The 18,652-nt window shown below is 38.8% G+C and overlaps 1 protein-coding gene across 9 annotated transcripts in view; it reads left to right on the top strand.

Moving 5' to 3' along the window:
• The window catches only part of BCAS3 (BCAS3 microtubule associated cell migration factor), a 707,133-nt gene that overhangs the window by 64,891 nt on the left and 623,590 nt on the right, over window positions 1–18,652 (top strand). The gene's annotated exons all lie outside the window — the stretch shown is intronic.

The raw sequence follows: 18,652 nt of genomic DNA on the forward strand, positions 1-18,652 counted from the left end.
CTTTAAAATCTTTTTAAAAATAGGATATTAAGATATTTTAATTCTATTATATTTTAAAAAGTTACCTGAAGTGAAAAAAGTCTTATAAGACTTCTTGTAGCAGCTAATTCTCTAAATTTGTGAGATTGATGTTTTCGAAAACTTACGACATTGTGATTGTGCGTAAATAATATAGGGATTAATTTAGCAACTAAATCTGCCTAAATGAAATGAGGAGGGTGGAGGAAACAAGGCAACAGTGTCTTGCAGTCACGTGTAGATTTTCTCCCTTGCTATTCAACTCTATGGCATATTCTGATTTCAGCTCTTTCGCTGTCTGTTTCTTTCTCACACAGTTGATCGTGCTCTCTCTCGCTCTCGCATGCCATGTCACTCTCTCTTTTGTTCTGTTTTTTGTTGCATTTGTAATTTGGTGAAATATTTTGACAATGAAGATTCTAGACCATCCTTTTCTAGAAGGTTTTTGGAATAGCCAGCTTTCTCTTTGGATGGTTGGAATCAAGGAGGACTTTATTACTAAAGGACTCTGCTCTGTTTCTTTGTGGGTAATTCACAGATGCAGACTTTTCCCTCTTCTTGTTATTTGTGAAGTTATTTTGTTTATGAGTATTATCAATGTTCATCTTTTCTGAACTTTTAAGGCAGAAATATGTCATGAAAATATCTAATTAATATTGCTAATATTTTCTTTAGAAGTAGATTTAATTTACTTTCCTTTTTAAAAAAAGATTTCTTCCTTTACTATAATGTACTTATTTAAAAATATATTGTTAGATTTAAAATATAATTTTACATGGGTAAGTTTTCTGTTAGGAGTTAAGCAAATTACTTGTGTAGCTTTTATTGTACTTGATTAATTTTTTAGATTTTTGAAAAAGACTAGTCAAGTGCAGTAGTGAGAAGGGGGGAAAAAGTAGAACAAGGAGTTCCATCCGTAACTGACTGTAAACAATCGAGAACTCACTACCTTCAGAGCAGCCTTTTAGATTTTTTCCCCCAAAGTCATACGTGCAAATGATCACATAAAACTTGTAATGGAAAAGAGTAATACCCACTTTTCTCTTTTACCCATTTTGCTTTAATTTGTTGTGGTGGAATATGTAGCTTTCTGAAAAAGGATGTGTGGGAGGTATTGTCTGTCTTTATTCTTCCTTCACTCTTGATTGATTATTTGGCTGGATAACAAATACATGTTTATAAGAAAGTTACTTCAGAATTTCAAAGGCATTGGTGTAACATTATGTTGAAGAGTCTAAGGCCATTTTGATACCTTTTTCTTTGTGGCTTCTTTTACTTTCCGGAAATTTATACAATGTTGGCTTTGCTCCCCATGTTCTGAAACTTTGCAGCCTTGTGTCTTGATTCACACATTTTCTTGGACCCTTTTAATTTGAAAATGCAAGTCTGGTATTTTGACGAAATGGCTTCAGTTTTTGTTGTTGATTTCTTCCATTAAGTTTTCATTGTTCACTCTTTCTATAACTTGTATTATCTGGATGTTAAATCCCTTGTACTGGTTAATTTTTAAAAATTAATTTCTTATTCTTTTTTTGAGATAGTTCCAGTGTGGCTTACTAATACTTCTCTTGAAAAATTATTTTCTGCTGTTATGTTTTTCTTACCCTATACCTCTCATATCTAATACCTTCCTCCCTTCTTTCTTCTTTGCCTCCCTTTCTTCTTTCTTGGTATACTTTACGTATGAATAGGTGGCAAATAGAATCCAATGACATAAAAATAATTAAACATCAGGACAAAGTAAGATTTATTCCAGGAATACAATATTGGCTAACATTTGAAAATTAATGGGCTGGGCTTGGTGGCTCACGCCTGTAATCCCAGCACTTTGGGAGGCTGAGGCAGGTGGATCGTGAAGTCAGGAGTTCAAGACCAGCATGGCCAACATAGTGAAACCTCGTCTCTACTGAAAATACAGAAAATTAGCCGAACATGGTGGCTGGCGCCTGTAATCCCCGCTACTCGGGAGGGTGAAGCAGGAGAATTGTTTGAACTCAGGAGGTGGAGGTTGTAGTGAGCTGAGATAGCGCCATTGCATTCCAGTCAGGGTGACAGTATGAGACTCCATCTCAAAAAAAAAAAAAAAAAAGAAAATCCATGTAATTTACTGTATTAGAGTGAAGAAGAAAACCTGTATGATCATCTCAATAGAAGTAGGAAAAAAACTTTGCCAAATCTCAGTAGCCATTTATGATTAAAAAAAAAAAAAATTAGCAACCTCGGAATAGAAAAAAGTTCTGAATATGATAAAAGTTATCTATTTTAAAAATGTATACCAAGCGTCATACTCAATGTTGGTATATTGAATGCTTTCTTGCTGAGTTCAGGATGACTTCTGTCACCACTTCTATTTATTGTAGTTCCTAGCCATTACAATAAGGCAAGAAAAACAAAAAAGGCATAAAGATTAGAAAGAAGGATATGAAAGTGTCTTTATTCATCGATAACATGATTGTGTACATAGAAAATGCAATAGAACCAACAAATGGTTAGAATTAATCAGTGAATTTAGCAGAGCTGCTGCATACAAGGTTCTATAAATCTTTTGTGAACTGAATCCCTTCCTGTGCATTTTTCCAGCATCATGTTCTGTCATCTTTACCCTGTCCCCCTCACTAGTCATTACAACAACATTCCCTTGTGGTAGTTGTACTGAATTTCTTTTATTTCCTCAAAAGATCCATCCTCCTGCTCTCCGGTCTGCATTTGTTATTTCCTCTTCTAGAATACTCATGTCCTTCTAACCCTTCTTGCTCCTTCTCCACTGTCAGTAGTGCCTGCTCCCATAGGACTTAATGTTCTTCAATTGTTCATTTGCCTCTTGTTTGCTACATTTGCAGACTGTTTTTATGTATTCAGTGTCTCACAGAGTGCTTTATACAAGGTATTAATAAATACTTGTTGAATGTTGCTGGATTGTATAATACTTTGCAAGTGAACACCTGGAAGAAAAAGTGAGTTCTCTTTCTAAAGATATTTCTGTAGAAAGTCTGTCCCCTAACTAAAAGTGAGAAACTGAAGGATTTGGATGTTTTCGTATCCCTCAGAAGACCATCTTTGTATTTAATGGGCATTTACTCATGTCAGCATAGCTTATGCATCCCTGCTTCTTCATGGCCACTATCAATAATAATTGATTATTTTCTTAATGAACCTAGATCTGCCTTAGGATTTTTTTCAATACAATATTCCAGAAAGCTATGAATAATTAATTGGTATTATCTCAGATAAAAACTGTTACTAATTATCTTTCAAATCAATTATCTTTCAAAGTCCTTCTAGAATTAATTCCAAGTAATAATTTTTTCTTATTCATTACTTTAAGTAGCCATTTTGGCTTTTAGTACCTCATTTTTGTAATAAAATATATCAGTATGTATATTTTAATATACAAGTAAAAAAGAGACTTTCACTTCCTTTAATATGTTTTTAATTTCTTTCTTTTTTTTTGGGGGGATGGAGTTTCACTTTTGTTGCCCAGGCTGGAGTGCAATGGCGCAATCTTGACTCACCACAACCTCCATCTTCTGGATTCAAGTGATTCCCCTGCTTCAGCCTCCCGATTAGCTGGGATAACAGGCATGCACCACCACGCCCGGCTAGTTTTTGTAATTTTAGTAGAGACAGGGTTTCTCTATATTTGTTGGGCTGGTCTCGAACTCCTGACCTCAGGTGATCCACTCGCCTCGGCCTCCCAAAGTGCTGGGATTACAGGCATGAGCCACTGTGCCCAGCCTGTTTTTAATTTCTTAAAGTAAGGACCATGTAATTCTAACCACTGACAATACTGATTATTTAAAAAAATGAAGTAATACTGAAATGTGGGAAGTGAAAATTTATGTGAGTCTATGTTAGCAAAGATAAACCTGACTGCTTCTTTCTTTTCATCCTTCCTCAGATATTGAGCGTGTACTGAAGGCCCATATTAACAGTATATATTTCTAGTTTTTTCCCCTTAACTATTCACACATGCATAACACTAACTTATATAATTATGTCCCAGGACTGGTTCAGATTCTTTATATGTATTACATGTATTGGCTGAAGGGGGTGTGTGTGTGTGTGTGTGTATAATATTTTTCATAACGATATATAGTGAACATTGTTTTATTTCAGAACTTAGGTTTTTTTTTATTATTGCTAAAAATTAACATTGATATTGTATGGACATTTTTATTGTTTTTTTCCTATTGGTTATATTATTACTTCCATATATGTACATTTAAAAAAAATACAAGGAATTTTTTTTAAGGATAACTCCTAATGGGGAATTGCTCAAAGGATCTGTATATTTCTTTCCTTTTTTTTTTTTTTTTTGAGACAGAGTCTCACTCTGTTGCCCAGGCTGGAGTGCAGTGGCGCGATCTTGGCTCACTGCAGGCTCCACCTCCCGGGTTCACGCCATTCTCCTGCCTCAGCCTCCCGAGTAGCTGGGACTAAAGGCGCCTGCCATGACACCCGGCTAATTTTTTGTATTCTTAGTAGAGACAGGGTTTCACCATGTTAGCCAGGATGGTCTTGATCTCCTGACTGTGTGATCCACCCATCTTGGCCTTGTGTATTTCAATTTTGATGCATGCTGTAAAATTTCCTCTTAGAGACAGTCTACCAACATTTATACATGAGAATCCCATTTCTCCTTATTCTCTCCTATACTGGCTATTATGAATCTTTTCAATCGTTGCCTGTCTGGATGGCAGAAAATCCTATTCATATGTAACTTAAAAATTTTTATTTTTGGAGACAGTCTCACTTTGTGGCCCGGGCTGGAATGCAGTGGTGTGATCCTAGCTCACTGAAGCCTGAAACTCCTAGGCGCAAGCAATCCTCCCACCACAGCCTCCTGAATAGCTAGGACTACAGGCACATGTCAACATGCCTGGCTAATTTTTAAATTTTTTGTAGAGATGAGGTCTTGCCATGTTGCCCAGGCTAGTCTTGAACCCCTGGCCTCAAACAATTCTCCCATCTCAGCCTCCCAGTGCTGGGATTATAGATGTGACCCACTGTACCCATATGTAATTTTTTGATCCTTGATTACTGGGGAGGATAGAAAATCCTCATATTTTTGCTATTTATATTCATTAATATCATATTTGTTTATATTCTTTCTCATTGATTTGAGCCCTTTACTAGGTTATTATTAATCTTTAGTTTCATACTAAGAAAATCCTTCTGTATTTTACTATGCCTAACTTTAAATCATGACTTTTCTTGAAAGTTTAATTAAAATTTTATTTTGTTATTGTTATTTGTCTTCTTATTTTATTTATTTATTTAGAGATGGAGTCTCGCTCTGTCACCCAGGCTGGGGTTCAGTGGCGCGATCTCTACTCACTGCAGGCTCTGCCTTCTGGGTTCACGCCATTCTCCTGCCTCAGCCTCCTGAGTAGCTGGGACTACAGGCGCCCGCCACCACGCTGAGCTAATTTTTTGTATTTTCAGTAGAGACAGGGTTTCACCTTGTTAGCCAGGATGGTCTCGATCTCCTGACCTTGTGGTATGCCTGCCTTGGCCTCCCAAAGCTCTGGGATTAGAGATGTGAGCCACCGCGCCCAGCCTCGTCTTCTTATTTTATTACATTTTCCATATTGTTCATGGTCAGGAAGTAGTTCTTCTTTGCCAGTCTCTGATTTTCGTAGATTTTGCACAAAATTTCTGTTTTATTATGGAGTTTCGCTTACTACAATGTTATCTTTTGGGAATGACAGGAGCTGTGTTTTTCTAATATTTGCATTCCATGCAATGACTTGCATAATAATAATATGTGCCATAGAAGGGGTACCACATAATGAATTTATTCAATATTTTATAGAGAATAATCTAGAATGCTACTTTTTATAGTGTTGTTCCTAAATTATCAATTTATGATCAAATGATGTATTTTATTTTATTTTATTTTATTTTGAGACAGGGTCTGTCTCTCTCTTGCCCAAGCTGGAGTGCAGTGGCACAATCATTTCTTACTGCAGCCCTTGACCTCCTGGGCTCAAGTGATCCTCCTGCCCTAGCCTCCCAAAGCACTGGGATTACAGTGTGAGCTGCCACACCTGACCTTTTTTTTTTTAATTTTTCTGGGATAGAATTTTGCTTTGTTGCCCAAGCTGGAGAACAATGGCACAGTCATGGCTCACTTCAGTCTTGACCTCCTGGGCTCAAGTGATCCTGGCTAATTACGGAGTCCTCTCTGTCGCCCAGGCTGTAGTGGAATGGCGTGGTCATAGATGGGGTCCCACTGTGATGCACCGGCTGGTCTTGAACCACTGGCTTCAGGTGATCCTCCTGCTTTGGCCTCCCAAAGTACAAGGACTACGGGTGTAAGCCTCCGTGCCTGGCCTGATGCTGTTTTTTACATTAATAGAGTTTATAACTCATAAGAATTATAGTAGTCTTGTGCATATTCTGTTTCCTTCCTGCTCTTGGAGAAAGACAATCATTTTAGCCTTAGCCTTGAATAATTTCTTGGAAATGCAGATGTAAATTTTAAAATACACACACACACACACACACACACACACACACACACACACACACACACACACACACACACACACACACACACACACACACACAGAGTCTGTTCAGCCAAAACACTAGCAAGCCTCCAAAAGTAGGCCAACTGACATTTGTTTATATTCCTCACCAGTCTATTGCAAAGATGAGGAAACAGGCTTATTGACATTTTAAATGGCTAAACTATGAGATTTAGGGCTTCTCTAATGTTTTCTGCTCTAATTACTGCTCAGTTTGCCTTGTGTATTGTGTATTTTTAAAAATAATACTTTGTCGTTATTATTGAGGTCTTACTGCTTGTGATCTTTTAGGTTTTTGTAATATTTTGCTAAGCCTGATGTGATTCAGGTAAATTGTAACTTGAGAACATATGTTGTGTTCATCTTAAGTTTCTTTAATGATTTTGGTTAGAGAACAGTGTTTCTAGGGGAGAATGTCTGCTTTAGAGGTGCTGCTTTTTTAGTTTGGTGATTTCATGGTTTTAGGTATAAGAAATTGATTTCAGAGGATTCTCAGTTAATACCTAGCTGAACCCTGTAATTAGGGCATTTTTCTATAAAAGCTATAGAGGGAAATGTATTGAACAGAGAAGACAGGTGAATTAAGCGAACTATATAATGCTTGATGCTTTTCAGATAACATTTTAGGTTGATTGTATACATTGTTACCACTTTTCCACTATTCCTCAGGGTGAGTACCATTATCCTAATTCACAGGTGAGGAGATTTAATGCTCAAAGAAATTGACAGTTGGTAAATGGTGAAACTGAAACTTGTAATATCAATTATTATTTGGTAATATAGCACAAAGTATAAAAAAGAAAAAGTATTTCAAAACCCTGTTCTCTGAAGATACCCTCTGTTAATCTCTTGTTTTATATCATTTAAGCCTCTTTATACACACACTCCATGTACATGATGTGTTTTAAAACTTGGGATTACTATGTAATATATTTTGTAGCCTTTTATTAATTTAACATTATTAGTTGAGCATTTTCCTGATAGTAGATATTCTCCTTTAATACGCTTTTCAATAACTGCATGACTTTTCATCATGTGGATTTGTGATTACTTATTTAAGCAACCTTAACATTTGTTTTCATTTTTCTCCTATTTTTTCAATTTTAAAAATTGATACAAATATTTTGCATGTTATGCGGTACTTGTATTTCTTAGGTGCACAGAATGTGTAATGATCAAGTTAGGGTATTTTAGGTATCCATCACCTGAAGTATTTATCATTTCTATGTGCTGGTAACATTTCAAGTTCTTTCTTGTAGCTACTTTGAAATAGATAATACATTGTTGCTAACTGTAGTCATCCTACTCTGCTATTGAATATTGAGGCTTACTTGTTCTAACTCAGCGGCCCCAACCTTTTTGACACCAGGAACTGGTTTTGTGGAAGCCAGTTTTTCCGTGAATGGGGGGCTTGGTAGGGGGATTATTTCAGGATGAAACTTCCACCTCAGATCATCAGACGTTAGTTAGATTCTCATAAGGAGCGCACAACCTAGATCCCCTACACGCACAGTTCGTAATGGGGTTGGTGCTCCTGTGAGAATCTAATGCCACCACTGATCTGACAGGAGGTGGAGCACAGACCATAATGCTTGCTCTCCTAATGCTCACCCACATGCCATGAACTGGTACCAGTCTGCGGCCCAGGAGTTGGGGACCTCTGTTCTAACTGTGTGTTTGTACCCATTAACCCACCTCTCTTTATCCACCCCGCTTCCATCCACACATTCTTCCCAGGCTCTGGTATGTATCATCCTATTCTCTATCTCCATGAAATCAGTTTCTTTAGCTTCCACATGTGAGTGAGAACATGTGACATCTGAATTTCTGTGCCTGGCTTATTTCACTTAATGTGATTACCTCCAGTTCCATCCCTGTGCTGCAATGGCATGATTTTATTTTTTTTTATGGCCACATAGTATTTCACTCTGTATATATACCACATTTTCTTTATTTATTCATCCATGCATGGACACTTAGGTTGATTCCATATCTTTGCTGCTGTGAATAGTGCTGCGATAAACATGTGAGTGCAGGTTATACAGATTTCTTTTCCTTTGGATAAATACCAGGTAATGGGGATTGCTGGATCATATGATAGTTCTATTTTTAAATTTTTGAGGAACCTCCATATTGTTTTCCACAGTGGTTATATCAGTTTACATTCCCACCAACAGCATATAAGAGTTCCCTTCTTGGCCAGGCGTGGTGGCTCATGCCTGTAATCCCGGCACTTTGGGAGGCTGAGGCGGGCGGATCACGAGGTCAAGAGATCAAGACAATCCTGGCCAACATGGTGTAACCCCATTTCTACTAAAAATACAAAAATTAGCTGGGCGCATTGGTGCACGCCTGTAGTTCCAGCTACTCGTGAGGCCGAGGCAGTGGAATCCCTTGAACCCGGGAGGTGGATTTTGCAATGAGCCAAGATCGCACTACTGCACTCCAGCCTGGTGACAGAGTGAGACTCTGTCTCAAGAAAAAAAAAAAAGGAGTTCCCTTCTATTTTATTTAGTTTGCCCTGATCTTTATTCTTTCTTTTATTCTGCTAATTTTGAGTTTGGTTTGTTCTTGGCTCACTGCAACCTCCGCCTACTGGTTCAAATGATTTTTCTGCCTCAGCCTCCCGAGTAGCTGGGATTACAGGCGCCCACCACCACACCCGGCTAATTTTTGTATTTTTTGGTAGAGACGGAGTTTTGCCATGTTGGCCAGGCTGGTCTCAAACTCCTGACCTCAGGTAATTCACCTGCCTCGGCTTCCCAAAGTGCTGGGGTTACAGGCGTGAGCCACCGTGCCTGGCTGCTTTTCTAGTTTCTTGAGGTGCGTCATTAGGTTGCTTATTTGAAAGTTTTTTACTTTTTTGATGTGTTTATTGCTATAAACTTCTCTTTTAGCACGGCTTTAGTTGTATCCCAAATGGTTTTAGTATGATGTGTTTCCATTTAAATTTGTTTCAAGAAATATTTTGATTGCTCTCATAATTTCTTCATTGACACAATGGTTGTTCAGGAGCATCCTATGTAATTTCAATGTATTTGTGTAGTTTACAAAATTCATCTTCATGTTGATACTTAGTTTTATTCCACTGTAGTCTGAGAAGATTTTTTAAAATTTTTTTAATTTTTATTTATTTATTTATTTTTGACACAGAGTCTCCCTCTTTTGCCCAGACTGGAGTGCAGTGGCACGATCTCGGCTCACTGCAACCTCTGCCTCCTGGGTTCAATCAATTCTTCTGCCTTAGCCTCCTGAGTAGCTGGGATTATAGGCACATGCCACCACACCCGGCTAATTTTTGTATTTTTATTAGAGATGGGATTTTGTCATGTTGGCCCGGCTGGAAGATTTCAGTTTCTAAAAATTTGTTGAAACTTATTTTGTGGCCTAACGTATAGTCTGTCATGGAGAATGTTCTGTGTGTTGATAAGAATGTATAACCAGCCTGGCGACATAGCAAGTCCCCATCTCTATAAAAAAAAAATTCGCAGAATATATATTCTGTAGTTGTTGGGTAGAATGTTTTATACATGCCTGTTAGGTCTGTTGGATCTGAAGTCCAGTTTAAATCCAATGTTTCATTGTTGATTTTCTGTCTGAATGATCTGTTTAATGCTGAGAGTGGGGAGTTGAAGCCCCCTACTATTACTATATTTCAGTTTATCACTCCCTTTAGATCTACTAATATTTGCTTTATGAATCTGGATGCTCCAGTATTGGGTGCATATATATTTAGAATTGTTATATTCTCTTGTTGGATTGACTCCTTTATCATTACATAGTGCCTTTTTTTTTTATACTGTTTTTGTTTTGTTTCATTTAGTTTATTTTTAAAGATAAGGTCTCACTGTCTTACCTGGGCTAAAGTGCAGAGGAGTGATTGTAGCTCACTGCCACCTTGAGCTCCTAAGCTGAAGCAGTCCTTCCACCACAGCCTCCTGAGTAGCTGGGAGTACAGGTGGGCACCATCATGCCTGGCTAATTTTTAAAAAATATTGTAGAGATGAGGGTTTCTCTGTGTTGCCCAGGCTGGTCTTGAACTTCTGGCTTAAAGTGGTTCTCCCACCTTGGCCTCCCAAAACACTGGGATTACAGGTGTGGCCAGCATGCCCAGCCAAATTCTGTTTTATCTGATATCAGTATAGCTAGTCTTGCTCACTTTTAGTTTCTATTTGGATGGAGTACCTTTTTTCCATCCCTTTACTTTGAGCCTATATATGTCTGTAGGTGAAGTGCATTTCTCGTAGCCATCAAAATTGGATCATGTTTCTTTTATACATTCAGCCAGTCCCTGTCTTTTAAGCAGATACTTTAATCAATTTACATTTAAGGTTATTATTGATATGTGAGATTTTGTTACTGTCATATAATTTGTTTTCTGTTTGGTTTGTATATTCTTTGTTCCTTTCTCTTCCTTATTTGTGTGTTTGGTTTACCAGTGAGTTTTATACTTTTGTGCGTTTTCATGATGGGAGTATATGTTATTCTTTCACTTTCATGTTTAGGACTCCTTTGAGCATCTCTTGTCGGCCTAGTCTAGTGGTGATGAATTCCCCCAGCTTTTGCTTATCTTGGAAAGACTTTATTTCTCCTTCATTCATGAAGGATAATTTTGCTGAATATAGTATCCTTGGGTGACAGGTTTTTTTTGTTTTTTGTTTTTAAATTTTAGCACTTGCAATATGTCATTCAATTCTCTCCAGGCCTGTAGCTTTCTGCTGAGAAATCCACTGTTGGTTTGATGGGAGCTCCTTTATAGATGACTAAATGCTTTCGCTTGCTACCCTTAATATCTTCTCTTTTGCTTGGCTATAGTTTGACTATAAAGTGCCATGGAAGAAGACCTTTTTACATTGTGTCTGCGGATTTTTGGACCTCTTATTTGTGAAAGTCTAGGTCTTTCTCTTGCTAGACTTGGGAAATTTTCATCTAACATTTTGTTAAATAGGTTTTCTAACCCTTTCATTCTATCGTCATCCTTGTGGATACCAGCATTTCAAATATTTGGTCACTTTATGTTGTCCCAAATGTCACAAAGGCTTTGCTCATTCTTTTTCATCCTTTTTTCTTTATTTTTGCCTGATTGGATTATTTCAAAAGAACTGTCTTCAAGTTCTGAGATTCTTCCTTCTGCTTGATCTTATCTATTGTTGCTTTTGGATATATTTTGCATTTTATTCATAGAATTCTTATGTTCTAGAATTTCTGTTTTGTTCTTTTTAAAAATACCTATCTCTTTTGTGAATGTCTCAGTCATTCCTGAATTGTTTTTCCTATTTTTCTGTATTATATTTCAGAACTCTGTTGTATCTCATTGAGCTTCTTTAAAATCAGTATTTTGAATTGTTTCTCTGGGATTTTATGAATTTTTTTTATTATTATACTTTAAGTTCTAGGGTACACGTGCACAAAGTGCAGGTTTGTTGCATATGTGTACATGTGCCATGTTGGTTTGCTGCACCCATTAACTTATCATTTACATTAGATATTTCTCCTAATGCTATCCCTCCCCCATTCCCCACCCCATGACAGGCCCTGGTGTGTGATGTTCCTCACCCTGTGTCCAAGTGTTCTCAGTATTCAGTTCCCACCTGTGAGTGAGAATGTGGCGGTGTTTGGTTTTCTGTCCTTGCAATAGTTTGCTCAGAATGATGGTTTCCAGCTTCATCCGTGTCCCTAGAAAGGACATGAACTCATCCTTTTTATGGCTGCATACTATTCCATGGTGTATATGTGCCACATTTTCTTAATCCAGCCTATCATTGATGGACATTTGGGTTGGTTCCACGTATTTGCTATTGCGAATAGTGCTGCAATAAACATACATGTACGTGTGTCTTTATGGCAGCATGATTTATAATCCTTGGGGTATGTACCCAGTAATGGGATGGCAGGGTCAAATGATATCTCTACTTCTAGATCCTTGAGGAATTGCCACACTGTCTTCACAATGGTTGAACCAGTTTACACTCCCACCAACAGTGTAAAAGCATTCCTATTTCTCCACATCCTCTCCAGCACCTGTTGTTTCCTGACTTTTTAGTGATTGCCGTTCTAACTGGTGTGAGATGGTATCTCATTGTGGTTTTGATTTGCATTTCTCTGATCACCAGTGATGATGAGTATTTTTTCATGTGTCTGTTGGCTGCATAAATGTCTTCTTTTGAAAAGTGTCTGTTCATATCCTTTGCCCACTTTTTGATGGGGTTGTTTGATTTTTTTTTGTAAACTTGTTTAAGTTCTTTGTAGATTCTGGATATTAACCCTTTGTCAGATGGGTAGATTGCAAAAACTTTCTCCCATTCTGTAGTTTGCCTTTTCACTCTGATGGTAGTTTCTTTTGCTGTGCAGAAGCTCTTTAGTTTAATTAGGTCCCATTTGTGAATTTTGGCTTTTGTTGCCATTGCTTTTCGTGTTTTAGTCATGAAGTCCTTCCCCATGAGTATGTCTTGAATGGTGTTGCATAGGTTTTCTTCGGTTTTCTTCTATGGTTTTTATGGTTTTAGGCCTAACATTTAAGTCTTTAGTCCATTTTGAATTAATTTTTATATAAGGTGTAAGGAAGGGATCCAGTTTCAGCTTTCTACATATGACCAGCCAGTTTTCCCAGCACCATTTATTGAATAGGGAATCCTTTCCCCATTTCTTGTTTTTGTCAGATTTGTCAAAGATCAGATGGTTGTAGATGTGTGGTATTATTTCTGAGGGCTCTGTTCTGTTCCATTGGTCTATATCTCTGTTTTGGTACCAGTACTATGCTGTTTTGGTTACTGTAGCCTCGTAGTATAGTTTGAAGTCAGGTAGTGTGATGCCTCCAGTTTTGTTCTTTTTGCTTAGGATTGTCTTGGCAATGCGGACTCTTTTTTGGTTCCATATGAACTTTAAAGTAGTTTTTTTCAATTCTGTGAAGAAAGTCATTGGTAGCTTGGTGGGGATGGCATTGAATCTATAAATTACCTTGGGCAGTATGGCCATTTTCACGATATTGATTCTTCCTATCCATGAGCATGGAATGTTCTTCCATTTGTTTATGTCCTCTTTTAGTTGGTTGAACAGTGGTTTGTAGTTCTCCTTGAAGAGGTCCTTTACATCCCTTGTAAGTTGGATTGCTAGTTATTTTATTCTCTTTGTAGCAATTGTGAATGGGAATTCACTTGATTTGGCTTTCTGTTTGTTTGTTATTGGTGTATAAGAATGCTTGTGATTTTTGCACACCAATTTTGTATCCCGAGACTTTGCTGAAGTTGCTTATCAGCTTAAGGAGATTTTGGGCTGAGACGATGGGGTTTTCTAAATATACAATCATGTCCTCTGCAAACAGGGACAATTTGACTTCCTGTTTTCCTAATTGAATACCCTTTATTTCTTTCTCTTGCCTGATTGCCCTGGCCAGAACTTCCAAAGCTATGTTGAATAGGAGTGATGAGAAAGGGCATCCCTCTCTCGTTCCGGTTTTCAAAGGGAATGCTTCCAGTTTTTGCCCATTCAGTATGATACTGGCTGTGGGTTTATCTTAAATAATTCTTACTGTTTTGAGATACGTTCCATCAGTACCTAGTTTATTGAGAGTTTTTAGCATGAAGGGCTGTTGAATTTTGTCAAAGGCCTTTTCTGCATCTATTGAGATAATCGTGTGGTTTTTGTCTTTGGTTCTGTTTATTTGATGGATTATGTTTATTGATTTGCGTATGTTGAACCAGCCTTGCATCCCAGGGATGAAGCCAGGTTGATCTTGGTGGATAAGCTTTTGGATGTGCTGCTGGATTCAGTTTGCCAGTATTTTATTGAGGATTTTCTCCTCGATGTCCATCAGGGATATTGGTCTAAAATTCTCTTTTTTTGTTGTGTCTCTGCCAGGCTTTGGTATCAGGATGATGCTGGCCTCATAAAATGAGTTAGGGAGGGTTCTCTCTTTTTCTCTTGATTGGAATAGTTTCAGAAGGAATGGTACCAGCTCCTCTTTGTACCTTTGGTAGAATTTGACTGTGAAGCCGTCTGGTCCTGGACTTTTTTTGGTTGGTAGACTATTAATTATTGCCTCAATTTCAGAGCCTGTTATTGGTCTATTTAGAGATTCAGCTTCTTCCTGGTTTAGTCTTGGGAGGGTGTATGTGTCCTTAGGAATTTATCCATTTCTTCTAGATTTTCTAGTTTATTTGTGTAAAGGTATTTATAGTATTCTCTGATGGTAGTTTGTATTTCTGTGGGATCAGTGGTGATATCCCCTTTATCATTTTGTATTTTGTCTATTTGATTCTTGTCTCTTTTCCTCTTTATTAGTCTTGCTAGCGGTCTATCAATTTTGTTGATCTTTTCAAAAAACCAGATTCTGGATTCATTGACTTTTTTGAACTTTTTTTTGTGTCTCTATCTCCTTCAGTTCTGCTCTGATGTCAGTTATTTCTTGCCTTCTGCTAGCTTTTGAATTTGTTTGCTCTTGCTTCTCTAGTTCTTTTAATTGTGATGTTAGGGTGTCAATTTTAGATCTTTCCTGCTTTCTCTTGTGGGCATTTAGTGCAATAAATTTGCTTCTACACACTGCTTTAAATGTGTCCCATAGATTCTGGTATGTTGTGTCTTTGTTCTCATTGGTTTCAAAGAACATCTTTATTTCTGCCTTCATTTAATTATGTACCCATTAGTCATTCAGGAGCAGGTTGTTCAGTTTCCATGTAGTTGTGTGGTTTTGAGTGAGTTTTTTAATCCTGAGTTCTAATTTGATTGCACTGTGGTCTTTGAGACAGTTTGTTGTCATTTCTGTTCTTTTACATTTGCTGAGGAGTGCTTTACTTCCAAAAATGTGGTCAGTTTTGGAATAAGTGCGATGTGGTGCTGAGAAGAATGTATATTCTGTTGATTCAGGGTGGAGAGTTCTGTAGATGTCTATTAGGTCTGCTTGGTGCAGAGCTGAGTTCAAGTCCTGGATATCCTTCTTAACCTTCTGTCTCATTGATCTGTCTAATATTGACAGTGGGTGTTAAAATCTCCCATTATTATTGTGTGGGAGTCTAAGTCTCTTTGTAGGTCTCTAAGGACTTGCTTTATGAATCTGGGCACTCCTGTATTGGGTGCGTATATATTTAGGATAGTTAGCTCTTCCTGTTGAATTGATCCCTTTACCATTATGTAATGGCCTTGTGTTTTTTGATTTTGTTGGTTTAAAGTCTGTTTTATCAGAGACTAGGATTGCAACCCGTGTTTTTTTTTGCTTTCCATTTGCTTGGTAGATCTTCCTCCATCCCTTTATTTTGAGCCTATGTGTGTCTCTGCATGTGAGCTGGGTGTCCTGAATACAGCACACTGATGGCCCATTCAGTATGATAAAGGGTCTTGACTCTTTATCCAATTTGTTAGTCTGTGTCTTTTAATTGGGGCATTTAGCCCATTTACATTTAAGGTTAATATTGTTATGTGTGAATCTGATCCTGTCATTATGATGTTAGCTGGTTATTTTGCCCATTAGTTGATGCTGTTTCTTCCTAGCACCAATGGTCTTTACAATTTGGCATGTTTTTGCAGTGGCTGGTATCGGTTGTTCCTTTCCATGTTTAGTGCTTCCTTAAGGAGCTCTTGTCAGGCAGGCCTGGTGGTGACAAAATCTCAGCATTTGTCTGTCTGTAAAGGATTTTATTTGTCCTTCACTTATGAAGCTTAGTTTTGCTGGATATGAAATTCTGGGTTGAAAATTCTTTTCTTTAAGAATGTTGAATATTGGCCCCCACTCTTTTTTGTATTGTAGAGTTTCTGCCGAGAGATCTCCTGTTAGTCTGATGGGCTTCCCTTTGTGGGTAATCTCACCTTTCTCTCTGGCTGCCCTTTAGATTTTTTCCTTCATTTCAGCCTTGGTGAATCTGACAATTATGTGTCTTGGTATTGTTCTTCTCGAGGAGTATCTTTCTGGTGTTCTCTGTATTTCCTGAATTTGAATGTTGGCCTGCCTTGCTATGTTGGGGGAGTTCTCCTGGATAATATCCTGAAGAGTGTTTTCCAGCTTGGTTCTATTCTGCCTGTCACTTTCAGGTACACCAGTCAAACGTAGATTTTGTCTTTTCACATAGTCCCATATTTCTTGGAGGCTTTGTTAGTTTCTTTTTACTCTTTTTTCTCGAAACTTCTCACTTCATTTCATTAATTTGATCTTCAGTCACTGATACCCTTTCTTCCATTGGATCGAATCGGCTAAGGAAGCTTGTGCATGCGTCACGTAGTTCTTGTGCTATGGTTTTCAGCTCCCTCAGGTCATTTAAGGTCTTCTCTACACTGTTTATTCTAGTTAGCCATTCGTCTAATCTTTTTTCAAGGTTTTTAGCTTCCTTGTGATGGGTTCGAACATCCTCCTTTAGCTCAGATAGATTTGTTATTTCTGACTTTCTGAAGCCTACTTATGTCAACTCATCAAAGTCATTCTCCGTCCTGCTTTGTTCCGTTGCTGGCGAGTAGCTGCGATCCTTTGGCGGAGAAGAGTCTGGTTGAATTTTCAGTTTGTCTGCTCTGGTTTCTCCCCATCTTTGTGGTTTTATCTACCTTTGATGGTCTTTGATGATGGTGACCTACAGATGGGGTTTTGGTGTGGATGTCCTTTTTGTTGATGTTGATACTATTCCTTTCTGTTGGCTAGTTTTCCTTCTAACAGTCAGGTTCCTTAGCTGCAGGTCTGTTGGAATTTGCTGGAGGTCCACTCCAGATCCTGTTTGCCTGGATATCACCAGCAGAGGCTGCAGAACAGCAAATATTGCAGAACAGCAAATATTGCTGCCTGATGCTTCCTCTGGAAGCTTCATCTCAGAGGGGCTCCTGGCTGTATGAGGTGTCTGTTGGCCCCTACTGGGAGATGTCTCAAAGTTAAGCTACACGGGGGTCAGGGACCCACTTGAGGAGGCAGTCTGTCCGTTCTCAGAGCTCAAACACCGTGCTGTGAGAACCACTGCTCTCTTTGGAGAAGTTTCTTCTGCCTTTTGTTCAGCTATACCCTGCCCCCAGAGGTGGAGTCTACAGAGGCAGGCAGTCCTTGTTGAGCTGCCATGGGCTCCACCCAGGTGGAGCTTCCTGTCTGCTTTGTTTACCTACTCTAGCCTCAGCAACGGTGGACGCCCTTTCCCCAGTCAGGCTTTCCGCCTTGCAGTTTGATCTCGAACTGCTGCGCTAGCAGTGAGCAAGGCTCCATGGGCATGGGACCCGCTGAGCCATGCACGGGATATAATCTTCTGGTGTGCCGTTTGCTAAGACTGTTGGAAAAGCACAGTATTTAGTTGGCAGTATCCTGATTTTCCCAGTACAGTCTGTCATGGCTTCACTTGGCCAGGAAAAATCCCCCGATCCCTTGTGCTTCCTGGATGAAACAATGTCCCGCCCTGCTTCGGCTTGCCCTCTGTGAGCTGCACCTACTGTCCGACCAGTCCCAGCGAGATGAACCAGGTACCTCAGTTGGAAATGCAGAAATCACCCATGTTCAGCGTTGATCATGCTGGGAGCTGCAGACCAGAGCTATTCCTTTTCGACCATCTTGGAACCTGGAAGTCCTTTTTTTTTTTTTTTGTTTTTTTTTTTTTTTTGAATTGGAGTCTTGCTCTGTTGCCCAGGCTAGAGTGCAGTGGCGTAATCTCGGCTCACTGCAACCTCTGCCTCCTGTGTTCAAGCCATTCTCCTGCCTTAGCCTCCTAGGTAGCAGGGACTACAGGCATGCGCCACCACCACCAGCTAATTTTTTTTCTATTTTTATTAGAGATGGGTTTTCATCATGCTGGCCAGGCAGGTCTCGAACTCCTTACCTCAAGTGATCCACCCGCCTCAGCCTCCCAAAGTGCTGGGATTACAGCTGAGCCACCGTGCCCAGCCATGAATCTTTTTTTATTGGACTCTGTTGTTGGAACATTATTATTTTTCTTTGGAGGTTTCTTATTTGCTTGCTTTTCCATGTGTCCAGTGTCTTTGCATTGGTATCTGCTCATCTGGTTGAATGGTCGAGTTGCTTCTTCCAATTATTTATTTATTTATTTACATTTTTTAGAGATGGGGTCTCACTCTGTTGCCCGGGCTGGAGTTCAGTGGCATGATCATGGCTCACTGCAGCTTTGGCCTTCTGGGCTCAAGGGATCCTCCTA

Source organism: Macaca thibetana, chromosome 16, assembly GCF_024542745.1.
Source record: "Macaca thibetana thibetana isolate TM-01 chromosome 16, ASM2454274v1, whole genome shotgun sequence".
NCBI classification, from domain to species: Eukaryota; Metazoa; Chordata; class Mammalia; order Primates; family Cercopithecidae; genus Macaca; species Macaca thibetana.